This window comes from Cupressus sempervirens, chromosome 1 (genome assembly GCF_028749045.1).
Source record: "Cupressus sempervirens isolate cs-2001-9-10 chromosome 1, ASM2874904v1, whole genome shotgun sequence".
In the NCBI taxonomy this organism is placed as follows: Eukaryota; Viridiplantae; Streptophyta; class Pinopsida; order Cupressales; family Cupressaceae; genus Cupressus; species Cupressus sempervirens.
The window spans coordinates 628,355,323-628,381,342 of NC_143118.1; positions in this window are offsets into that span (position 1 = coordinate 628,355,323).

Genomic DNA, 26,020 nt, shown 5'->3' on the forward strand with positions numbered 1-26,020 from the left:
TGAGAATTCAATAGGAAATCTCAATCTACCCAACAACAATACGTATCCAACTACAGAGGGTGATGGTCGGGAAGACATAGGACTCCGCATCATTGGTGATGTCGCTCTGATAGGATTCCCTATCCTTGAAGACTCTTGGTTAGCAATGGGAGTCATCTCTGTCCAGGAAAATTAATTTTCCCTTCCAAGTCCTGCAATTACATCTTGTATTTGATCGGAGCCAAATTTTGGTTTAGGTTTCGTGATATTCTGAACTTAAAATTGAACATTATGATTTTATTTGAATTGAAAAAGCCACACTGCACCTATTGCACCTACATTCACTCTCGGGTTCCAAGGTGAGAGAATGCATATATATATATATACTTCAAAATTCGAGCCCATGCACATAATCTAAAAGCACATCTTTGACTAGCTATCCAACCACTTTGGCTGCTCTATTTCCTTTTTACATCTTTAGTCTAATGGAGGATGAGGTTTGAGTGCTTTGGAGAACATCTTGACTCATATTCATAGAAATATGCCGATGCCTTATTCGAGCTCAATTTCCTTTATGGATGTTCACAGTAAGCTTGTTTTTCAATAAAATGCCTCCACATTCATAATGGAACTTAGCTTTCATATCTGAATATATAATTTAGTACCGTAGCCTTTGGGAATAGAACAATTTGAGGGTAGATCTTACACCCCATGCCATTACTTTGTACTGGCCCTCAATTTCATGCTTCGGGTAAGAGATCAGCCTTCTCTTTATTGGGCTCGGGCATCCTCCATGGAATCTTGAATACCTTCTACACCTTGGGCCTAGAAGTTTCGGTTTTAATAAGCTCTTGAAGTGTGGTCTCAAACCTGTGGCTTCAAACAAATTGAATCAACTTTGAACCACTGAAAAGAATTCTAAAGCTCCACCATGGTGATATTTTATTCTTTGGCTAGGTAGTGTCTCCAAACTATGACCTCTAAACATTTGCACTGGAATATTAAACTTGACAATTTAAGTCAGGATCTGAATCTGCAAGTCGAACCAATGAACCACCTTGTGCCTCTAAACCATCGAACTACTTTGAACTACTTCAAACTTTAGTTTGAAGTGGTTCAAAAACTCCGAACTTGAAGTTTTAAAACCGTGGCTGTATTAGGTACTAACAAAAAGTAAAAAATAAAATGAGTTTGAATATGAAGATGATCTAGATGAGCTTGAAGCATTGCTTTCAAGGAGGTTATCAAGAGGCAAAGGTAAAAACAAAGGTAAATTTTCCCTGATCTATTCCAAATATAATGAGGTTGGTCAATTTGTTGCTAAATGTCCTAATATAAATAAGAGTGACATAAATGAAAAGAATGACTTCAAGTATGGGAAGAACATGGAGTACAAATATAAGGGAAACAAGCCATGCTACATAGCTGAGGAAGAGGATATCGAGTCCAATTTCAATGAAGATAAGGAAGTAGTTGAAATGGTTTATGTTGAAATCATGGAAGATCCAAATGGTGAAAGCCGTGATTATGAAACTACCCTTATTTCACATGTTAGTAAGAATGACTCATGGATTATTGATAGTGGATGCTTACATCACATGGCTAGTGATCTAAGTAAGTTTGCTAAATTTGAAGAAATTGATGATGGTAGAACAATTAAGCTAGGTTATAATGTTGCATTCTCAATGAAAAGTAAAGGAGCACTAATTTTGAATGATAAGATCATATGTGATTATGCATATTGGGTTCAAGGACTTAAATATAATCTTTTGAGTATTCCACAATTGAATAACTCAGGCCACCAACTAGAATTTGAGAAGAGAAAGGTCAAGATATTTGATGATGAAGGTAATATTATTGTAACAAGAATACAAATAAAAGGTAACTTATTCTACCTTGATCCTACAATTGAGACATGCTTATTTACTAGAATTGAGGATGTGCAGTTATGGCATAAAAGGTTGTGCCATGTAAATTTTGTGATCATGGTGAAAATTGATAGAAAGAAAAGAGTAAGAGACTTACCAAATATGAAAAAAATAGAGAATGTTATATGTAAAGAATTTCATCTTGGTAAGATAACAAAGTATAGTTTTTCTAGAAAGACACACACTTCAAATGATATCCTAGAATTAGTGCATACATATCTATATGGTCCGATTGGTGTTGACAATTACTATGGTGATAAATATTTCATATTGTTGTTGATAATTATTGAAGGATGATGACTGTAATGTTCATGAAGGTAAAATCACATGCTTTTGTGCTAAGAATGGTATTCAAAGATAATTATCTGCACTAAGGACACCACAACAGAATGAGATTGTTGAAAGAAGAAATAGGTTAATTATGGAGCATTCAAGGACTTTGATAATTGAAAAGGAGGTTTCTCATATATTCTGGAGAGAAGCAATTAGTACGATTGTTTACACTCTCAACTGAGTTCAATTGATGAAAGGAACAATTATGACACCTATAAATTGGTATGGTCACACATCGAATGTAATTTATTTCAAAATCTTTAGGTGTAGGTGTTATATTCACAAAGATACAAAGAATGGTAAAATTGATGTTAACAGAGATGGAGGTATATTCCTTGGTTATTGCTGGCCATTTTTGCCCCCATTTAGCCCATCATCAATAACTAATTAGAGATATCTACTACTACATTGGGGCTCAAATTGTGATGGTAGGCCATCATAATTACGATAGTAACTCATCACCCAACTGACATTAGTCAGAATTGGCTCTTGTTAGACAAGTGTCAGAATTTTATTGTCACAAGTTGCGACAGTAAGGGTTACCATCACAATTGTGATGACTATAAGTGGCATAAATTGGGCTGCCATTTTGGCAAATCATTCATTTTCACTGTAAGAATTGTGATAAAAATCCATCAAAGACACCATCGCAATTATGTCATTTGTGCGAAAAAAATGCTATGGGTCCCACAGTAAGTTGTTGAAAACCTCTGTCACAATTGGGATGGGCATGTGGTAGGAATGCTATAGGATCGACAACTAGCTATTGCAATTGCAATGTTGTGTTGTATTAATTAAAAAAAAATTGGCAGCAAACATTGAATAGCTATGATGAAATCATAGGTTAATATGCACATGCAACTACGTTCTTTATGCATGGGCAATAGGTGGAGCTAAAAAATGCAACATGATTACATTTATTTAATAGGTCTATTATGTTTTTAAAATTATAGGCCATCATCATGAATAATGTTTGTGATGGTCTATAATGTAAAATACCTAATTTAAGACCTCTTAAAAAAATGAAAAATTGTTGCATTTTTCAGCTTTGCCTGATGTCATATGCATATGAATTGACATTGCATATTGAATTATGACATCCTTTTGCATTGCCTAAAGCCAGGAGATTCACACAATTAGTTGTCATACAATCATAGGTTATTGTTGAGCTTCACTTGGTTTTGAGAATAGTTTAATATTCTCTACTAATCAAGGCCCAGTTAACATCTAGAGTCTTTAAGAAAGGATCAATATTTAAAGTACCTGGAATGTCCTCATCGCCTCCTGCTACTCTCAGGGGAAGTCTATCTTCATTGCTCATAGACAATTCATCACATGGGTACATCCAAGAATGTCCTCATTACCTCGTACATGAAATGAAATATTAGAAAATGCTCCTTAAGAAATAATAGTTCAAGTCAAATAAACACATGGAAAATGAGAGAGAGAAAGAGGAATCTACTTACCAATAGGTGTTGCCATCACATCTATGGCCATGCTACCTGTTGAGTGAGTTTTATTATTATTTTTTTGTACCAAGATCTCTCTATTTATATACATACATACATACATACATACATACATACATACATACATACATATACATTTATATATACATATACATATACATATACATATACATATACATATACATATACATATACATATACATATACATATACATATGTATTTATATGTATATACATACATACATATACAAAGACCACAAGGGCACATACATACATACATATATACATGTATGTATATATATACAAAGAGATCTTTTTTAAGGTGCTAAGTGACTTACATCAAGATCCTCCAAAAAAATAATGTAGACCAGGAAAAATGGGTAGAGTTCATGAGAAATGTTACAAAAACATGTCATAGCAGATATTTTTAGAAGAAACAAGCCCTAACCCAATTAAATGGGTCTAGTTGTTGATTAGCTGGGTTGATGTATATGCATATTTAATTAGGTTATGAATTCTACAAGGAAATGAACCTCATGATTATGGAATTTACAAAGAAGTAGAACTTCCTTCTTCAACTCCTTACACTCAACTCTTCACTAAAGTTATTCTTCCAGCAGTGAGAATAGTTGCTAGAATTCCTGGGAGCCAAGGGACCTTGAACCTTGTTGGAATTACAATAGGAAAGGTAAAATCTAAGAGGGGGGTGGGGGTGGGGGGGGAATTAGTGCTTCAATTTTTTACCCATAAAAACATTCACCATACATCCATCTCACAATTCAATAAGTAAACTAAAATACCATGATGTAAACAAGTATGTAAACAAGTAAGCATTCACACATATATAACACAAGATATGATTACCCATAAACCCTCCAATGAGAAGGTAAAACATGGGTGGGGAGGATTTTTGTGGTTCTATAATGCACACCCCATTTCTAATTAGGAAATGGGGACATCCTACTTTTGGATTCGGGCTAATTTTGAGGCCCTAAGTTCATGTCATCAAGTCATAAAATTAGAAAACCCAAAAAAGCTATAAAATTAAAAAAGTCATAAAAAGGTCAAAAAATTGAAAAAATTTGAAAATTCATAAAAAAAGAAAAATAATAAAAATAAAATGGACTAACTGCACACCCATGTACCTCAAAAGGGCCATAGGAGCACAACTCACCTTTGGTGGGGTCGCGGGAGTGCACCCCCCCCTTGGTGGTGCATAATACGCAGCTGTGCACTTGTACAGTGCGCACTGCACACCACCAAGGGTGGCTGGGGCTATATAAACCCTTGCCCCCTCTAAACTTTCCACCTTGTCTTTTATAATTTCTTCACAATCTTGCATTTTAGTGCAACGTTCTCTGATTTTGCACCGACACTAAGGTGCGCATCACACCCCAACCTCCATGCCACACACCCCACACACCCACATGAAACACACCTCATGCCATGTGCCTACACAACACAAAACATGAACTGCACTACTGGGTGCACGCGTTGCTGCACATCCATGCCACACACACCCCAATTCCTACCTTTGTGGCCCAGTCTCCCATCAGGCCTAAAACAATATACCAACTTGACCGCTTAGTTGGATACTATCACCCTCTAGAGAGGAAAGGAAAGGGGAAAAGGAAGAGGGCCTCCCCTCAAAGGATTGAAGTAGAAGAGGGTGGAGCACAAGCACCTCCTCAGGAGCAGGAAACAAATATTCAAGGGTTTGAGGGTACTGGAGCTACTCAAGTCTAGGATGACCCTCAATTGCCTTCCTTTGTGCCCAACCAGCTGGAAGAAGGAGAGATTTAGTAGGTTTCCATTCCTCCTCCACAAGAAGAGCCAACATCCCCTTCTACCTCCACAAAACAAAAAAGATTAAGATCCAAATGAAGAAGAGGCAAAGGGTGACTAATAGAATGGTGCCTTTCCCATCTGTCCCTGAAACCATTCCAGAGGGAGAAGAGGAAGAAGAAGAAGAGGAAGATGAAGAGGAATAGGTACCTTTACAAGGAATAACTCAACTAGCTAGAGTTGCAGAACAACAAAGAAGAAGAAGTTCCACAATAACACCGCCATCCGCCCTAGAGAAACCCTTGGAAGTCTCTTCTTTGGAGGACAAGGTACAACAATGTGTGGATGAGTAGAGTGAAGAGGGCAATGGCATTTTCAAAATGTTAGATTTTGATTTTATGCTAGTGGGGATAGAATTGGTTGGGGATAAGATCAAGAATATCCCTATAGGTGAACCCCAACAAGAAGACTGGACACAAATGCTGCTAGGTTCATAGGGTCTCGATCTTACTCCCCCATCTCCACCACAAGTCACAATGGTAGATAAAGGCTTGGTTACTCCTCCACCCCAGAGTTTAGAAGAAGAATAGGTTCAGAAGGAACCTTCACAAGAGGAGGAACCATAACAAATGGCAACTGATGAGGTGTCAAAGGAGGGATAGATGGTAGAATATTCTCAACCACCTTCCCAAGACACTGAGGTGCAAACTGTAGGGTCTACGAAAATAGAGGCCGCAAAAGAAGAACCTTCACAAAGGGAAAGTACTCTGAGGAGGAGTGATAAGGGAAAGTAGGTAGCAGAACATACTCCTTCATCCCCGAGAGGTAGGTCTTTAGTTAAGCACATCCCAAGATGGCTCCAGAAAGAAATAATAAGGAGCACCAAACTTCAATTCCATGCTAATGAGGAAGACATTTTTGAGTTGGCTAAGATTTTAAACAAACCTGAGTCTCCATTACATGAAGCAAGACCATTGGCATTTGTCAACAATACACAAGACTAGGATTTGTTTGCTCAAGTAGCTGTCCCTCCTGAAGATATAGATGTAGAAAGCCTTAGTCCTCAAGATTATCAAATCAAAGAGGTCATGCTTGGGAGGCCCACATAGGATACAACCAGGTTAATAGTAACCATGGGGATCAGGGAAGTCTTTAGGAGCATGGAATAGGAAGAGGTCAAACTTTGAACACTTCGATGACAAAACAAGATCCTAAGGGGATATTTAGTTGAAGTGGTTGGTCCTTTAGATCCTGAGCACCCTGAGGAGACATTGAACACTATACTCAAAGAAGGGGGAGCTGTACATGTAGATCCATTTTTGAAACCCTGTCAATAGTGGTGGGAAATTTTTGAAGATAAAGGCATTTTGATTATCCTGGGGAACCTGAAGTTACTGCACACTACATAGGAGAATGTGAATAAAGTGGTGGCAATTTTGAAGCATGACTTCAATATTATGGATGAAGTAAGGGCCTAGAGTAAGGACTTAAAAATTTTGTAGGCAATAGAGGGGAAAAGATATAGAATTTTGGTAGATGTTTATGTTGGGACTCAAAATTGAAGCCCTAATTTTGAGTACTATTGATAAAATCAAACATCCCACACAAGAAAAAATGCCCAGGCAGCATCCACAGGTATCTAGGCATCTATGCCAAAGAGAGAGCACTAAGGACATAGAGTAAGAAGACAACATTAGAACCACAATTTGGAGCATAGTGGAGGATGACATCAAGGAAAGATGAAGCTGTAGGCAAAGAAGAACATTGGTAAAAGAGGTCAAGCCTAGAGCAGAGGCATATCTTTGAAAAATGTTTAATCCCACATTCATGCCAAGGTGGGTAATGTTGTCTTTTAAATACAAAAGCATTTATATTGCAAGTGTCTTTAAGACATGATGCTTTTGTAAGCCGCAGGCATGAAGGAGGGACCCACCGTGGTTGGCCAGTTGGAGGACACTATGAGCAAAATTTTGACCAAGCGATGATGTGTGATGACATGGAATCCAAGGAAGGAGATTGTGACACATGGATGATCTAGCAGTAGTCACTACATCACCAAGGGAAGTTGCTTGATCGATATGCATGGCAACATAGCGACCAACCTAGATGGTGGGTGACCTGGAGGTGATCATGCAATGATGTGGCAGTGATCATGAAATGACATGGTGATGATCAAGAAATGAGGTGGCAGAAGATGTGGACTCGAGAACAAATCAAATGTTGACATTTGCAAGCCATTGTGTGGTCAGAAGTTGAATTCAGAAAGATAATTTGTCTTCAAAATGTGAAGAGAAGGATTTAAATGCAAATGAATCAAATAATTGCAATCAACATAAGGAAGATGGATATGAAAGTGAAAATAAACTTGGTTACAGTAAATACGAAGTTGAGGAATTATGTAATAGCAGTAGAGATAGTGATTGCCATGATAAGAATGGATGTTATAATGATGCTGACTTTCTAGATTGTTATACTAATGATCTTGCTATTGTAAGTTCTTCATGTTATCCAGATGATAATCACAACTGGGAGAAGATTTGTGAGGCAGTCTTCTTGAGCCCTGATGAAATTTCAGTTATGTTGTCTCATGATTTTGAAAAGCATGTAAGTATTTCTAAGGATGCTCATATTTTCCATCGTAATATGTCTTCATTTAGTCAAGTTACTTCCCCAAAGTTTGATATAGAAAGAGATGTAGAATCCAAACAATATTTATCAAATTTTGGAGGTGTAGATGATAGTACCTCAAATTTCTTTGCACATGACAACTTGTTGGATGCAAGGGATGTTAGTGAAGGGAAGTTTAATGTTTTTTTAGATTCTCCTCATGTTGGTTATGCCACAATATGTTTTGATGTTTCATGTGATCAAGAGAAAAACAATGAAAGTTGTTAATTAGATTATAGATTTTCTTTATATGCTTATAAGTCTTGTAAAGATAAGTTCAAGGTTTATTCCAATTTTCAGTTAGATGAAGAAAATGATTGTGATCAACATAGTTTAGATCAGCACTTTCAGAATGAGTTTTCATGCTTGGTAACTAATCAGTTGCTTGAAGAATGTGAAGAGGTCTTAATGAAAGATAAATATGATTTAGTGAATGAAATGATTGCAAGTAGGAAACAATCAAATTTCACATACTCTTTGTAGCTGGAGACACAAGGTGAGTTGCAAGTTTTTGGTACATGCAACTTGGTGAATGGTGTAGAATATGAAGTTTTTATGTTTCCAATTAGCATGCATGAATCATTGTTGGATTTTAATTCTTAGTTCAATTTGTGGAATCATGAGCAAGCTGATGTTTTTTCTCATAGTGAGCATGATGATGAAACAGTCTTTGAGTTTTATATGCACTATGAAAATGATGGCAGTTATTTTGTTTTGTCTAGTGAGTTAAATGAAGGTGTTGTTGAAAATGGCAAAACAAGTGAAAGTAAAATTTGTAGTTTACCTCAAGAAGATGATAATGAAAATTAGGTGTATGATAGAGGTAAGGAGTTTTTAAAACTTTTTAGTGGTTCAGGGCCACCGTGTGTACATAGTAGGAGTAGTTGCTTCTTTCTTTCAATAAAGCTGTTTGAGAGAAGTCAAGTGAATGGTTTGCTTATTCCAGAGATTTGAATTCTTGCCATGCCTACAAGGGACATGCATCCCCATACAGAGCCATTGTTGGGACTCAAAATTGAAGCCCTGATTTTGAGTACTAGTGATAAAATCAAACACCCCATGTAAGAAAAAATGCCTAGGCAACATCCATAGGTATCTAGTCATCTACACCAAAGAGAGAGAGCACTAATGGCATAGAGCAAGAAGACAACATTAGAACCACAATTTGGAGCATAGTGGAGGATGACATCAAGGAAAGATGAAGCCACAAATAGAGAAGAACAAAGGTAAAAGGGGTCAAGCACAAAGCAAAGGAATATCTTTACAAAAGGTTTGATCCCACATTCATGCTAAGGTGGGTAATATTGTCTTCAAAATACAAAAGCATGCAGATTGCAAGTGTCTTTAAGACACGAGGCTTTTGTAAGCTGCAAGCATGGAGGAGGGACCCACCGTGGTTGGCCAGTTGGAGGACACTATGAGAAAAATTTTGACCAAGCGATGATGTGTGATGACATGGAATTTGAGGAAGGAGATTGTAACATGTGGATGATCCTGCAATAGTCGCTACATCACCAAGGGAAGTTGCTTGATTGATATGCATGGCAACATAGCGACCAACCCAGATGGTGAGTGGCATGGAGGTGATCATGAAATGATGTGGTAGTGATCATGAAATGATGTGGTGATGATTAGGAAATGAGGTGGTAGAAGACATGGACCTAAGAGTAAATCAAATGTTGACATGTGGCAAGCTGTCATGTGGCTGGAAGCTGAATTTAGAAGGACTTCAATCCTACGATATGTCATGAGATCGTAAGTTAAAAGTTCAAGCATCCACGATGTTATGAGATTGTTAGAGGATCGAGACCATTGAATGATCAAAGATGCAAAGCCCAGAGTTGTGCGATGCTACGATGCCATTGTAGAATCATAGGATTGGGAGATTGAAAGGCTCATTGTGAAGAGGCCCAATGTTATGATCACATCATGAGATCAGGGGGCAGTTTCCAAGTGGCCTACAATAACACGATAAGCCCAAGTTGCTGTGAGATTAGGAGATGCAACAAGATAGAAGTAATAGGATATTATGATGGGCCCCTTGTCATGTGGTCCTGAGGAAAATTCTTGGGGTCTACGATGTTATGACTAGCATAAGGTTAGGAAAGTCAAAGAAAAGGAGTACCACATGGCAACTCATCATGTGGTCAGGAAGCGAATTCCATGGGGCTAAGATACTATGATGAGTCCCCTTGCCATGATATTGTATAAGGTAAGAATATTGATCTCCAATTTTATGATTAAAGTGCCAATCACATGATCAGAAACCTAAGGATGTGGACTTATGATCTTACAAAAATTGTAAGATCGTGAAGGTCATAATTTAAATGTAAGATGCTACTCCAGTTGGAATCATATGATTGGATGGAGAAAATAAGAAAGGTAAGATGCTACGGGATAAAAAATTGAAATATGTTATGCATATATGATGTGGGGCCCTCTTAAGCATTTCAACCAATGGAGGATGAACATGTGGCACTGTTTGATTTGAGGGAAATGGAAAATGATAGTAAAAATAAAATTCAGAGCATTCAATGCATAATTTTAAAAATGGTTAAGATTTGAATATATTTAATGTTTTATATAGTTCAACTATATAAACATTTTAAAATTTTCAATTTTAATGCTCTGATTCAATCTGGAAGCCAAAATTTTGAATGCATCTTACAGGCATGATTTTTGTCTGAAATATGCAGTATAATATATTGTTGGAATTGGAAAAGAACAAACTCTCCATTTTTGCAATTAGATTTTTTGCAAGTGTTAACCATGAGCAGCTACAGATAGATTTGCAATTTTGGGGCCTTCTCAGTGAAATGGGCTAAAATTGAAAATATAGTTACAAGCATGGTAAAAATAGAGGGTAAAAGGTCTATTGGGATAGTTTTGAGGATATTATGCCATTTTGGTATAATTTGGCTCCAATTTTCAGTTTTGAGAATATTAGGTTTTCAGATTTTGGGCAAATAGAATGGTTTTCATCATTGAACAGGAGATGTTTCAAGTCAGTTACAGAAGATTAATGAAAACCAAATCAAATCAAAGGGGAGAGAGATTAGAGAGATTCTTTTCACTGCAAAGGTGAGAATTTCAAGTGGACACATGTCATCTTCAGATTAGATCGAGGAATTCACTCTTTGTCTATATCTTCTTCTTTCTCATTCATTGTAAGGGGTTGGAAAATATTGGAAAGGTTCCTCGGAATGGAAAACTAAAGCAAAAATGGTTTCTCTGGAATTGATCAAATCTGAATGGAAAGATCTGGGATGTGCTAGTTCCAGACCATGAAGCTTTGCTTTGGCTATGATAACCCTTTCCCATCCCATCAGTTTCTCCTTTCAACCATTTTCTCTCTTGTACAACAACATATGTTTATTGTATAGTCTAGTTCATTAGGTATCTTGTGAGTCAATTTCATGCATTTTCATGTATTATTTCAAGGAAATCAATACAAAGAACATCAGGTGTTTGTTTCATTTTAGATCTTGTCTCCTTTATGTTAGATTAGGTGAAAAACTAATCTGCCAAGAACACCTGCATGCATAAACCTGTCACATGGATGAAGCAAAGAACAGAAGCAAGGAAAAACCAAGGAGGCCAAAAAGCCAGATCCATCTTATGGACATGCAAAGAGAAATATCTCATATAATCCAATAAGTGAATGAATAAAATACAAAGAAGTGAATCCTTATAAAGGAATCACAAAACCCGAAAAGGGAAACTAAAGCCTAAAAAAGCTAGGGCTGCACAATATAATTAATAAAATATTAATTATATGCACTTACAAGATAGCTTAAGAAAACTAGAGTAATAGGAAACTTAATTAATTAAATCAAAGTGATTTAATTAATAAGTTAGAACAAATAATTACTCTAACACCCCCCCTTAAGCGAAGCTTGGGAGGAAGCTAACCTAGCATAGCTATGAAAGAGAATTGGGTCCTGACAACAAGGCCAGATTAGGTACCCAATCACAACAAAATCTCTATAAAGAGGAGAAATAGAGAAAACCACATGGGAAAAACCCTACTCCAAAAAGAGATAGAAAAGAATGTTCCAAAAGAAGGAACAAAGAGATCAAAAGAGAATCATTGAAGCATGAAGAACCGCAAAACTCTGTCAAAATATGATCTGTAGAACCTCCATGGAAATAGAAGGCACAAACCATCAACCAAAGGAACCTCCATGGAAATAAAAGGCACAAACCATCAACCAAAGAAGCATAGAATAGCAATATAACCTCCCCTTAAGGCAGGTGAGGCGACAGGCAGCTGAAAAGATGGGCCAAGAATCTCCTACAACACAGGAGCCAAACACATCGAGAGTGAGGTACAAAACACCAATAAAGGCATGTGCCATCGACACTGCATGAGGAATTAGATAAAGAGGGCCTATAAGCGGCAAACAACTATCCCCCCCATGGCACTTTATAAAATAGTGTGAGTACAATGAATCACAATGATGAAAAGGATCCCGAAACGTAAGAGTGGCACTTTATCTTAGTGCGTTGCATAAAGATGCTTACAATGAATATCAACAATGATCAGAAAAAACATAAAGCTGAAACAATAGAAGGTAAAGCCCAAAACAAAGCAACTGAAGCAACAAAATCGATCTCTGGACCTAAAACAAACAGAATATCCACCAAAATGCTAAAATGAAAAAGACTAAATAGGATGTTCTTGGAATAGAATCTAGAACAAAAACTAGCATCACTGGAAAGAGCACAGAAAGAGCTTTCCAGCGATATAAAGAAGTCCAAAATCGGAGATCGGAAGCTCAAGATACGCCTCCTGGAGTGCAAAATAGAACATCTGGCTTTGACTGCCAAAATAGGCAACCAAACTGCATCAAAACTCAAAAACACCTATACCAACATCTCTGTCTCAGAACCAGCTTTTTGGCGCATTTTTTGAATTGAAAAAATACGTCCGTATGCTCAAGTTACAGAGAACAAACCTCCAGGGCCTCTGAAAATGCAAAAAATTATTTAAAAAAAAAAATAATAATAAAAAATAAAAATCTTTAAAAAAAATCCCTCCACTGTCGGCGGAGCGGCGGCCGGGCGGCGGGAGGGTGTAGGAATTTTTTTAAATTTTTTTTTTTTGATGCCTCGTACTACGTGCAGGGGAGGTTATATTGCTATTCTATGCTTCTTTGGTTGATGGTTCGTGCCTTCTATTTCCATGGAGGTTCTACAGATCAGCATTTTGACAGAGTTTTGCGGTTCTTCATGCTTCAATGATTCTCTTCTGATCTCTTTGTTCCTTCTTCTGGAACATTCTTTTCTATCTCTTTTTGGAGTAGGGTTTTTCCCATGTGATTTTCTCTATTTCTCCTCTTTATAGAGATTTTGTTGTGATTGGGTACCTGATTTGGCCTTGTTGCCGGGACCCAATTCTCTTTAATAGCTATGCTAGGGTAGCTTCCTCCCAAGCTTCGCTTAAGGGGGGGTGTTAGAGTAATTATTTGTTCTAACTTATTAATTAAATCACTTTGATTTAATTAATTAAGTTGCCTATTACTCTAGTTTTCTTAAGCTATCTTGCAGGTGCATATAATTAATATTTTATTAATTATATTGTGCAACCCTAGCTTTTTTAGGCTTTAGTTTCCCTTTTCGAATTTCGTGATTCCTTTATAAGGATTCACCTCTTTGTATTTTATTCGTTCATTTATTGGATTATATGAGATATTGCTCTTTGCATGTCCATAAGATGGATCTGGCTTTTTGGCCTCCTTGATTTTTCCTTGCTTCTGTTCTTTGCTTCATCCATGTGATAGATTTATGCATGCAGGTGTTCTTGGGAGATTAGTTTTTCACCTAATCTAACATGGTATCAGAGCATGCATAAACCTGTCACATGGATGAAGCAAAGAACAAAAGTAAGGAAAAATCAAGGAGGCCAAAAAGTCAGATCCATCTTATGGACATGCAAAGAGCAATATCTCATATAATCCAATAAGTGAATGAATAAAATACAAAGAGGTGAATCCTTATAAAGGAATCATGAAACCCGAAAAGGGAAACTAAAGCCTAAAAAAGCTAGGGTTGCACAATATAATTAATAAAATATTAATTATATGCACCTACAAGATAGCTTAAGAAAACTAGAGTAATAGGCAACTTAATTAATTAAATCAAAGTGATTTAATTAATAAGTTAGAACAAATAATTACTCTAACACTTTATCAGTGATTTGCAATGTTTTATGATATTTCAACAAAGAGTGTAGGTCATAATTGCAGTCCCTTAAGGCTATATGTTGTTTCCTTATTGCTTATAATTCAAGGAGTTATGTAAATGCTTCAGGGAAATCAACAGGGTTGCAAGTTTATTGAGGAGGATATCAGGTGCGAATGAGATTTAGATTGAACATTGATATCCAATTTACAAATGGATAGATCTGGAGTCTTAGCATAGCATATATGTTTTAGATATTCAAAATGGATGAGAAAGATTTGTGAAATGCCCAATGGATGAGGCATTGATTAGTTATAGGATCGTTAGTTTGTTGTCTATACTTGGTTTTCATCCACTTTCCCTACCCACATAAAATCAAATCAAATTGAAATTATCTTTATATTTTATGTTGAAGAGCCAAAATAGAATGCCTTCACTTAGGTTATGGATTTCATTGTCTTGCATTTAGCTACTATAGATCTATGTTATTACATGAGTTATTAGGAGATATAAGGGTTGTTATCTACTTTGTTAGATTTAGGAATATGTTTTGCACTGGTACCATATAATTGACTCCAAGGTCCACCCGCCTAGGTTTTGCAAAGTCTAAAGTAGAAGGAGTGAAGCCTTATAGTTGGCCTAGTGTTTGAAGTGACATGTTGAAGATGGGAGTTAGCTGCCCCTAGATGTGTCTTGTTCTCATAGGGGTAATTTGAAACCTATAGCATTTCAAAACACCAACAAAATGGCGACTCTACTGGGGAGATAAGAGGACAAGGGTCTCTAGTGTTAATTGAATACTTTAGTCCTATAAATTTGCTACAGTAGTGAGGAATTATGGTGTTCTTTTCATATCCTTTCTGAAGTTGTGTGTCCCCCAGTTAAGCTTTATTCATGGACAATAGTATGTTGTGAAATTGGATGTAAATTGTGCTCTATGACTATTATAGGCCTATCTTCAATCAATTCAATTTTTGCAAGTGCTGTTGAGAAAATTAAAAGTCAAGAATGAGCATAAGTTTGTATTCCCTTTTCAAAGTTTGTAAATCTACAAGAGTGGTTTGATGGTTTGCAATTCTCCTACAACAGAATATCTAGTTCAGATTTGTCAAGTGATAAATTATGTTTTATTTCTCACAAAGCGTGAGTGGAAACTCTCAAATATCTATACTAGTTTGTTCCTAGTTGATTTCATTGCATAATTTGAAGGTTTTTTAGTTGTATGGGCAGAACTGAAGCTTTTGATAGTTTCTTGAAAAGGAAGTTTAAATTCTTGATAAAATTTTAAAGTATTATTTGCAATCTGCTATTATAAGAAAGTGAAGTGTAAAAGGTAAAATCATAGTAGTGATTTGTTCATCCTATAGCAAGGAGGTGGTGACTCTACAAAGTTTGACCAGTGGTGTGAAGAAATTTTTGTCAGATACAATTGTTCAATTGTGTGTTGTCTTTGATGTTACACAAATGTCATATCAGTCATCAAATAGAGTTTACCGAGCTTAGTTGGTCAGCAAGGCAAAAGATAGAGTCTACCAAGCTCAGAAGGTTAGCAAAGAAGGTTTACAGTGTCTACCGAGCATTCTCAAGCTTTACCTTATGTAGACAGTTGTTACTGAGCTTTCAAGGTTAAGAAAGGAAATCCAGTTGTTGAAAAGCTCACTCGATCATCAAAGGGAAATATGGTAGAGACAGTTCTTGCCGAGCTATCATGGACATCAAAGGAAATTCAGTTCTTATTGAGTTCACTTGACAGCCAAAAGATTTTGTAGTATTAACCGAAGGACAACAACAGAAACCCAAAATTGAATTTCAAAGGAAACCTCTTCAATTCAAAATGCAACAACATAGGCTTCAAGAACACCCAAAAGGGTATCTAGATCAACTCTCAAAATGATCAGAACACTAAAAAAAATGCCCGCTGTTGGCACACGTAGATTTTAACCAAAAGGCGTGCGACACTTTTTACTATGGGAGGGTGACACTTCTCCCTTACTACGTGCGACACTTCTCAAGAAGGCGTGCGATACTGGAAAAGTATCACGCGACATTTCTCATGAAGCCGTGCGACACTCTTCCAGTGTCGTACAACACTTCTCTAGTAATGCGTGCGACACTTTTTAGTTTCGTGCGACATTATTTCTATGGGTGTGTGATACTTTATCAGTGTCGCAAAATGTTGAACAAATGTCGCCCATAGAAAATAAAAAACACTTAAAGAAACTCAAAAACGAGAAAAAAAAGGACAAAAGAACCTCCACACCGGGGAGTATCGAATCCACATCTCGAGGCCAGAACACTCGAACTAGAATTGAGTAACTGAAATATAGAAAATGAAATCTAACCATTTGTCAAATAAGGAAGGGAAAGTACTGAAAGGAAACATCACATTCAATTGAAATAAACATCGCAATAACATAGATAACATTGCAATGAGCAAAAATAACCAACTAAGTACGCGGTTCCTCCCAACCGTCAATGGCATCATAGGACCATCGTGGGCCCTAGCCATCCCCCGCGCATAACATCCCAAGCCACTGATCAAATTATTGGTGCTGTCATAATAGGGACATCACTACTAAACATGCTACAATGTAAGTAAATAAAATCTAACATGCTAGTAGTAGGCATAAGATAAAACTGTAATCAGATAACACCATCTACTACATGCTAATCATCATAATGAGGAATGCATTAAAACTAACATCATCTAAACATGATAACATCATAATGAGAGCATAAATCACAAGAAGCATACTCCGTATACCGAAGTACCAAGTGACACATCCAACTATAGTCATACTAGGACAATAGACCGTATCTGTACTCCGGTCCCTAGCAGTGGCGAGGGTAGTTACACCTCCCAACCACGTGGCACCCGTAGGTCCACACTCGCCATGTTGATGGAGATAGTAATCCAATCGCAAACACACAAAAACACAACAACCATGGCTAACACTCACGCCAAGCAGTATGATGACTGAAACCAAGACATAGACAATGCATAAACTACAGGTCCTGGTCAGACACCTCAATGGGCTTACTATGTAGGGGCTGACATCATGAAGAGTCGCTTGGCATCGACAAGCCCAAGCTCGGATCGTGTGTCCTCAAACTTAATTGGGTGCTCACACATTGTGTCCTCGAACTTAATCAGGTGCTCACACATTTTATTATCTTAAATTTTATTACCTCTTAGTGTTTTCTTTAATTATCACTTATATAAAACTTCCTTTTCCAACCCATGACATCATGATTATCGAGCTGCAAAATAGAAGCCACCTCCATATGCTACCCTACCCTACCCATGCTCATCCAATGATGAGTGCCCGTAGGCATGCAAATTCCCAACCCAACCCCAATGATCATAACTTTCAAAAGTGCTACGGAAGGTCGGGCTCGCAAGACATCTGACTATGTACGTGCACGTACTCGTGTGTGGCGCACCACCATCATGAAGATCAAATAAAAGGACTGGAAGAGAACACAAAGCAACAAGTCCCTCAACTGTAAACAAAATCGAGAGGACGGATGCAACACACATCCCCATGCAACAAAAGATGCAAAAGTGGTCTAACTGGTATCCAAACATATCACCCAGGTCCACGAACCATAATGTGCCAAGAAAACTTGATAAAATAGGTCGGCACGCAAAATGAGGTAAAAACCCCAAATTTTGGAAAAATTCCAAAATTAAAACCCATTTGGCCTTTGGGTTCAAAAACCTCAAAAATCCAAAAATAAATGAAAACAGACACCGTATGCAAAAACGGCCAGCATAACGGCCCAAAAACCCAAAACCCCATTTCAAAAACAGGGAAAAATGTTCATACCCGACCAACCGGGCAGAACTAGCAACCAGAAATGGAGGGGAACACTAGTTCTCAGCCTCCTAACATATTGCTACAAGAAACGAAAGCTGAAATAGAGCGAAAACTATAAAACAGGAAGGCCCTACCTGAAGGAAAAAGAGGCAGAAACTGAAACCTGCACAATAAAATAAACCACCCACCAAAACAGTTGAAAACGACGGCAAAGCATAAAATCCTTGAGCCGAATCCAACGAGACCAACCTCGCGTGGATCCCACACTCACAGCTCCCAGAACGAGCAAAACAAGAATCCTCCAAAAGAGGATTTCCACATTTTCTCTACAATTCTATTTTCAAATTGTGAAAAGTGATTTATGAAATCACTTTTTTCCAATACTTATTCACTTTTTGGGTGAATAGTCAATTCTGGAAAATAGCTAGCTGGAGTAGTTAAACTCCGAATTGACCCAAACAAAAACAGGTTATTATCCGCAATAGGATTTCACCTAAGGCAAAGCTGCCAAAAATTAAATAAAAAAAGATTAAAATCTGAAAACCCCAAAAATATAGAAAAACACTTAACACTTTCGCGATAAATGCGAACTTCTAAATGCACAGACACACTCACTGGTCTAATCATATAATGCAAATGAGTTTGGATTTACTAATCACCGAAAGGTTTTGATCTAAACAATAACAATAAGGGTACGTCGACCATATAGGAATGACATGGGTAAATATGAATAGCTGAATCACTAACTCCATGTGCCATTGCCAGGGATATAATTCTTGCACACTAAAACACACGATCAAGTGCAATGGCAAATAATATCATAGCCGAAGCAACATGTATTAAAATACCTATTTAATCCATTTACATCACTCACATTTGCAGAAAGCGTGAAGATACAAGAATGAAGTAAATAACCAAAGCATAGAATCCATCTCATAAAATAATCAACAAATAGGTCCAATACATCATATAACTAGATATCATCATAGATCTACTGTCATCTCAAAATGGCATCCACACGCAAATGTGATAAACTGAACAGTATAGCAGTAAAGCATCTATGGTACTAAATCCAAGTATAACATCCGACCCTCGGGTCATCATAAGGTACAAAATAATAAGAGTATCAAGTATCTCTCGAATCAAAATAGACAAGACATAGACTGCAAACATGAGAGGCACTACAGAAGAACTTGATGATATCAAGGATTGCAAAACTACCTTTGAAATGTTGAACAAGCTGAAAGAGATCTATGGAGGTGATGATAATGTAAGAAGAGCCAAGGTAGAAAGTTTGAGAGGACAATTTGATCAGATGAGGATGAGAGAGGATGAAAGCATAGCAAAATATGTTGAAAGAGTTAAAGCAAGTGTCAGTGCAATCAAAGCATCTGGAGGAGATATCAAGGAAGAAATAGTTATAAGTAAACTTCTTAGAACTCTATTTCCTATTTATGCAATCAAAGTTTCTGCAATTCAAGAAAGAAGATGTGAAGCAAATCATAAGATAAATTTAGAGACCATAGTTGGAAGATTGACTGCATTCGAGCTAGACAACTATGATAATTATGTTCTAGCTACCAAGAACATTGAATCAACATTTGAAGCCAAGCTTTCACTCAAGGAAAAAGGCAAGAAGATAAAGGATCCTCAGTCAGATAGTGATGAAGAATCAGAACAAAGTTCAAACAATGATCTTGAGGTGGTTGAAGCTCTGCTAGCAAGGAAATATTCAAGAGGCAAAGGGAAATACAAAGGTAACATTCCTCTAATCTATTTTTCTTGTGAAGAAATTGGACATATTGCTACTATGTGCCCAAATAAGTAGAAAAAGGATGAGAAGAAAGGACACAAGTGCAATGGCAAGAAAGACTTCAAATCATTCAAAGATAAAGGTAAGAAAACATGTTTCATGGCTAAAGATTCTAATGATTTTGATGATGAAGAAGAAGATGAAAATCTTTACATTGCTGTAAAGGATGAATCTGATAATGATGAAGAAATGGAACTCATTTCTCATGTAAGCAAATATGATACATGGATTATAGATAGTGGTTTTTCTCATCACATGATTGGTGATAAAACTAAGTTTGAACATTTTGAAGACTATAATGGTGGCAGTGTGAGATTTGGTAATAATGAACCTTGTTGCATAAAAGGAAAAGGAAGAATCTCTCTAACCAGAGAACTTGTATGTGATAATGTATATTGGGTAGAAGGACTAAAAAAAAATTTATTGAGTGTGGCACAGCTACTCAATAATGGATTCAAAGTGGAATTCATGTATGGAAAAGCAAGACTACTGGATGGCAAAGGAAAGCTGATTGGATCAGGCACTCAAACAAAAGGTAACTTGTTTTATCTTGAAATTGGTGAATGTTCTTGTTTTATTGCTCAAGTTGAAGAAAGTTGGTTATGGCATAGGAGGTTGTGTCATGTGAAATTTGATAATTGGGTAAAAATAAGTAAATCCAGGAAAGTAAGAGGCATTCCTAACATAAAGAAACTTGAGGTTGGTCTATGCAAGAATTGTCAAATTGGCAAGATGGGAAAGACTAGCTTTAAAAGAAAGAATTACCAGTCTGAAGAAATTTTAGAGATTGTGCACATTGGTTTGTGTGGACCTATTGGCATTGAAATTTATATTTGTGAAATTTTTTTCATTCTTTTTGTTGATGATTACTCAAGAATGATGACTTTCATGTACCTAAGAGAGAAATTAGAAGCATTTAAAAAGTTCAAATGGTATTTGACCAGAATAGAGAAGGAAACAGGCAAAAGACTAAAATGTTTGAGGTTAGACAGAAGTGGTGAATTCATTTCACATGAGTTCAATAACTTTTGCATTGAAAGGGTAATCAAAAGACAAGTTTCAGCACCTGGAACTTCTGAACAAAATGGAATAGCTGAAAGAAGGAACAGATCTATCATGGACTGTGCAAGAATCTTAATAATTAAAAAGAACATTGCTATCAAATACTGGAAGGAAGCTATCAATATTGTAGTTCATACCTTGAACTGAGTACAGCTAAAGAAGGACTCATTCAAAACCCCTTATGAGTTATGGTATGGCTACAAACCCAATGTAAGTTACCTAAAAGTATTTGGAAGCAAATATTACATTTTGAAAGAATCTAGAAAAGGTAAATTTGATGTGAAGGGTGATGAAGGAATATTTTTGGGATATTCTTGTAAAAGTAAAGCATATAGATGTTTGAATTTGTCTACTCACAAAGTCATAGAAAGTGCACATATAAAAGTTGATGAGTTTGCAGAAAGAATTGAAGAAGAAAGCAAAAGGGAACTTAAAGACTACAGGAGATTTGTTTTCATTGAACTTGATACAGTGCCAGGCACACCTGTCAAATAGAAATCTTCTACTCCAAAGTCTTCTATAATCAAGTTGCAAGAAATTCAAACCGAGCTAATGCCTACCAAGTTGCAAAGACTTGAGTTGCAAACATAAGCTACTAAATCAATAGCTACTGAGCCCGAGCAACCAAAACCATAACTAGAAGTTGAAGCACAAAAGGATAACAATGCAAGTCATTCAAAAATCAAGGAGCCTATGCTAGCCAAGTATGTCAGAAAGCATCATGCACTAAATCAAATCATTGGAGATAAATCTGAAGGAACAATGACAAGAAGTAAGTTGAAAGGCACTTGTTTACTTGCTGATTTTGAATCTAGAAATGTCAAAGATGCATTAGAAAATGAAAGTTGGATTGAAGCTATGAATGAAGAGATATAATAGATAGAGAAAAACAAAACATGGACTCTTGTACCTAGGCCTAAAGACAAAAATATGATTGGAACAAAGTGGGTATTCAGAAACAAGTTAAATGAAGATGGTAAGGTGTCAAGGAACAAAGCTAGACTAGTATGCAAAGTATAATCTCAAGAAGAAGGTGTAGACTATGGAGAGACTTTTTCTCATGTTGCAAGATTGGAAGGTGTCAGAACCTTACTTGCATATGCTGCATACAAAGGATTCAAAGTTTATCAGATGGATGTCAAGTCAACATTTCTCAATGGTATACTGGGTGAAGAGGTTTACATTGAACAACCTAAAGGTTTTGCTGATCTAGACAAGAAGGACATGGTTTGCAAAATACATAAAGCATTATATGGTCTAAAACAAGTCCTTAGAGCATGGTATGCAAGATTACATTACTATCTTATTCATATTGGTTTTCAAAGAAATAATGATAACAGTAGCTTGTATATCAAGGAAGGACCAGTTAATAAGATTTTTCTGACAGAAATATTTGTAGATGATACTTTGTTCACAGGAAATGATGATCTTTGTAAAGAATTTTTAGAAAAAGTGAACAAGGAATTTGAAATGTCAATGTTTGATGAGATCAAATTCTTTGTTGGTCTTCAAATTCATCAGAGTAAGAATGACATCTACATCACTCAATCTAAATACATCAAGGAGATACTGAAATTTTTTGGTATGGAAGACTACAAACTAGTTGGGACTCCTATGTGTACTAGATTGAAACTTACCAAGGATTATGAATCAAAAGAAGTGGATTAAACATCGTATAGATATATGATTGAAAAGTTGCAGTATGTAGTGCACACAAGACTAGAAATTGCCCTTGCAATAGGAATTGTAGCAAGATTCTCAGCAAAACTAAAAGAAAATCACACGATGGAAATTAAAAAGATCATGAGATATTTGAAAGGAACTAAAGATTATGGATTATGGTACTTAGAGGAAATCTAGATTTAAAAGTGTTCACTAATGCAGATTAGGCAGGGAATGTTGATGACAAAAAGAGTACAAGTGGAGAAGCTTTCTTTCTTGGAAAGAGGTTGGTTTCTTGGATAAGTAAAAAGCAGAACTATACATCCCAATGCACAACAGAGGTTGAATATGTTGTAGCAGCAGTAAACTACTCAAACATTATGTGGTTCAAACAATTATTGGAAGGTATGAAGCAAGAAATCAAACCTGTTGTTATGTTTTGTGACAATACAAGTGCAGTCAACATATCCAAGAATCCAGTGATGCATTAAAAAACTAAGCATATTGCTATAAAGTATCACTTTGCTAGAGAATTGGTACAAGATAGGGAAATCAGATTGGAATATGTTCATACAAAGGAACAAGTTGCTGACATATTCACAAAGCCTTTACCTAAAGATGCATTCTTGTATCTAAGAGGTAAGTTAGGGGTCATTCCCCTAACTGAAGCTCACTAAAATACAATTTTAGTGATGCATCAACAGAAATAGAATTGAAGATCTATCAGTTGATGCAACAAAGTAATGAAGATATTGCATATGAATTAGTACATAAGGTACATTGGTATTCATTTGGTTTGTGTTGTCTTTGGCATGTGTTGTCAAAGAGGGAGAGTTTACTATCATATCTTTCTAAAATTTGCAAGAAAAAGAGAGTTTACGGAAGAGGGAGAGATTATTATGAAAGAGGGAGATTATTGTATTTGAGGAGTTTTGAGAAATGAAACATAAGAGGGAGATTGTTGAATACAATTGTTCAATTGTATTCTGTCAGAGAAGACTTGTTTCAAATTTCATTCTGCTATGACATGTTGTGTTGCCATCAATGCCAAAGAGGGAGATTGTTATATATAATTGTTCAATTATGTTTTGTCTTTGATGTTACACAAATGTCATATCAATCATTAGACAAAGTTTACCAAACTTAGTTGGTTAGCAAGGCAAAAGATAGAGTCTGCTGAGCTCAGAAGGTTAGCAAAGAAGGTTTATAGTGTCTATCAAGTGTTCTCAGGCTTTACCTTATGCAGATAGTTGTTACTGAGCTTTCAAGGTTAAGAAAAGAAATTTAGTTGTTACCGAGCTCACTCGGTCATCAAAGGGAAATATGGCAGAGACAATTCTTACCGAGCTCTCATGGATAGCAAAGGAAATTTAGTTCTTACCAAGTTCACTTGATAGCCAAAGGATTTTGTAGTATTAACCAAGCTAAGATGTTTAACTCAGGAAACTGTTTATGGAAGTAGTGCTTATCGAGCAAGGTTGGCCAATGAAGGATTTCATTGTTTTGTGAAATAAAGATTATTTGCTTAATGTAATATCTACAACCGACTGATGTATGGTTTATTGGTAAATGTAACTTGTGAATGAGCCAACTTGATAATCTGAATGGTATATATAAGAGGTCAAGTCACAAATTCTAAGTGTGTGATGGATTTGATGTAATGTGAATGTGAAGGAGGACTGATTATTGTGAGAGCAAATTTTGAAGGATGATAAGAGATCATTGAGGAGTAGCAAAGCTATATTTGATCAAGGAGGATCTAATGGTGCAGAATAGAAATCTGTAATCAAAAAATTTAGTTGCATCATATTTAGTCAATTCATTGTTACTTTCTAACCATTGTAGTAGTGATTTCAAAATCTCTTAACAAAGTTGGTTTAATAGCCATTTTGTAAATCCTCTAACAAGGTGACAGTTCAGTTGAATTGTTCTAAAGATCTCTAGCAAGGCCACTCCTAATAGGGTGATTAAATCCTCTAACAAGGTCACACCTAATAGTGTGTATTGTAACCTTTAACAGGGTTGGCTCCTAACAAGGCTCACTTCAAAAGACTGAAAATTGGTAGCTAGTTACTTGGTGGTTTTTTTCATATTGGATTTCCACATTAAATCTGGTGTCTCTTGTGTTCATGTTATTTACTTTTGCATGCATGCTAATAATTATAAATGCTTAAAGATCAGTAACAAGTTAATCTACTGAGTTACAACATTTTTGTGAGGTGTTTACCGAGTGACAGTAGTAACTAGTTATTTAAGACATCTAAGGGATTTGGATTTGTTTTTGAAGTAACTGATTCACCCCCCCTCTCAGTTACTTCATCTATAATTCCAAAAATTTCAGTCTTGCACCTATGCCAAAACAATAGATCAAAGTTCAACATCAGCACTTGAGGTATTTTGATTTTCATGTTTTCTTTTCATGGAAGTCAAATGTTAAAAACATGGTTGCCTCTATTAAGTGATTTTTAGCACTAGAAGGAAGAGGTAGAAGTTAAAATTTATGATGGAGTCAAATCTCAAATTTGAGATTAGTTTTCCAAATTCTAAAAGTTTAGAGACTGTGAGTAATAACATTGCTATGTTAAATAAGCTGATCTACAAAAATATTGTCAATGTTATAAGAACTAAAGTAGGAAGTACTCAAGGTTTAAATGCCAAACAATGTTATTTAAGGCTTAAATTAGTAATCAACAAGATGCCTTTTCATTCTAAACCTAAGGAATCTTCCTTGCCTAGTGTTTTCCTTGATGTTCTAGTGCCTAATTCAGTTAATTGGCCAACACCTATAAGATTATGAAGAATTTTGCAAATTGAAAGATTCATTGAAGAGATGAAAAGTGGTGATTATAGATTTCATGTTATATCTTCTAATGATAATGAGTGTGATAAAAGTCAAGGTAGTAATAAGAACAATGAATCCGTAGAGAAAGATAATTTGTCTTCTAAATGTGAAGAGAAGGATTCAAATGCAAATGAATCAGATAATTGTAATCAACATAAGGAAGATGGATATGAAAGTGAAAATAAACTTGGTTATAGTAAATATGAAGTTGAGGAATTATGTAATAGTAGTAGAGGTAGTGATTTCCATGATAAGAATGGATGTTATAATGATGTTGATTTTCTAGATTGTTATACTAATGATCTTGCTGTTGTAAGTTCTTCATGTTATCCGGATGATAATCACAACCGGGAGAAGATTTGTGAGGCAGTCTTCTTGAGCCCTGATGAAATTTTAGTTATGTTGGCTCGTGATTTTGTTTCTAAGGATGCTCATATTTTCCATCATAATATGTCGTTATTTAGTCAAGTTACTTC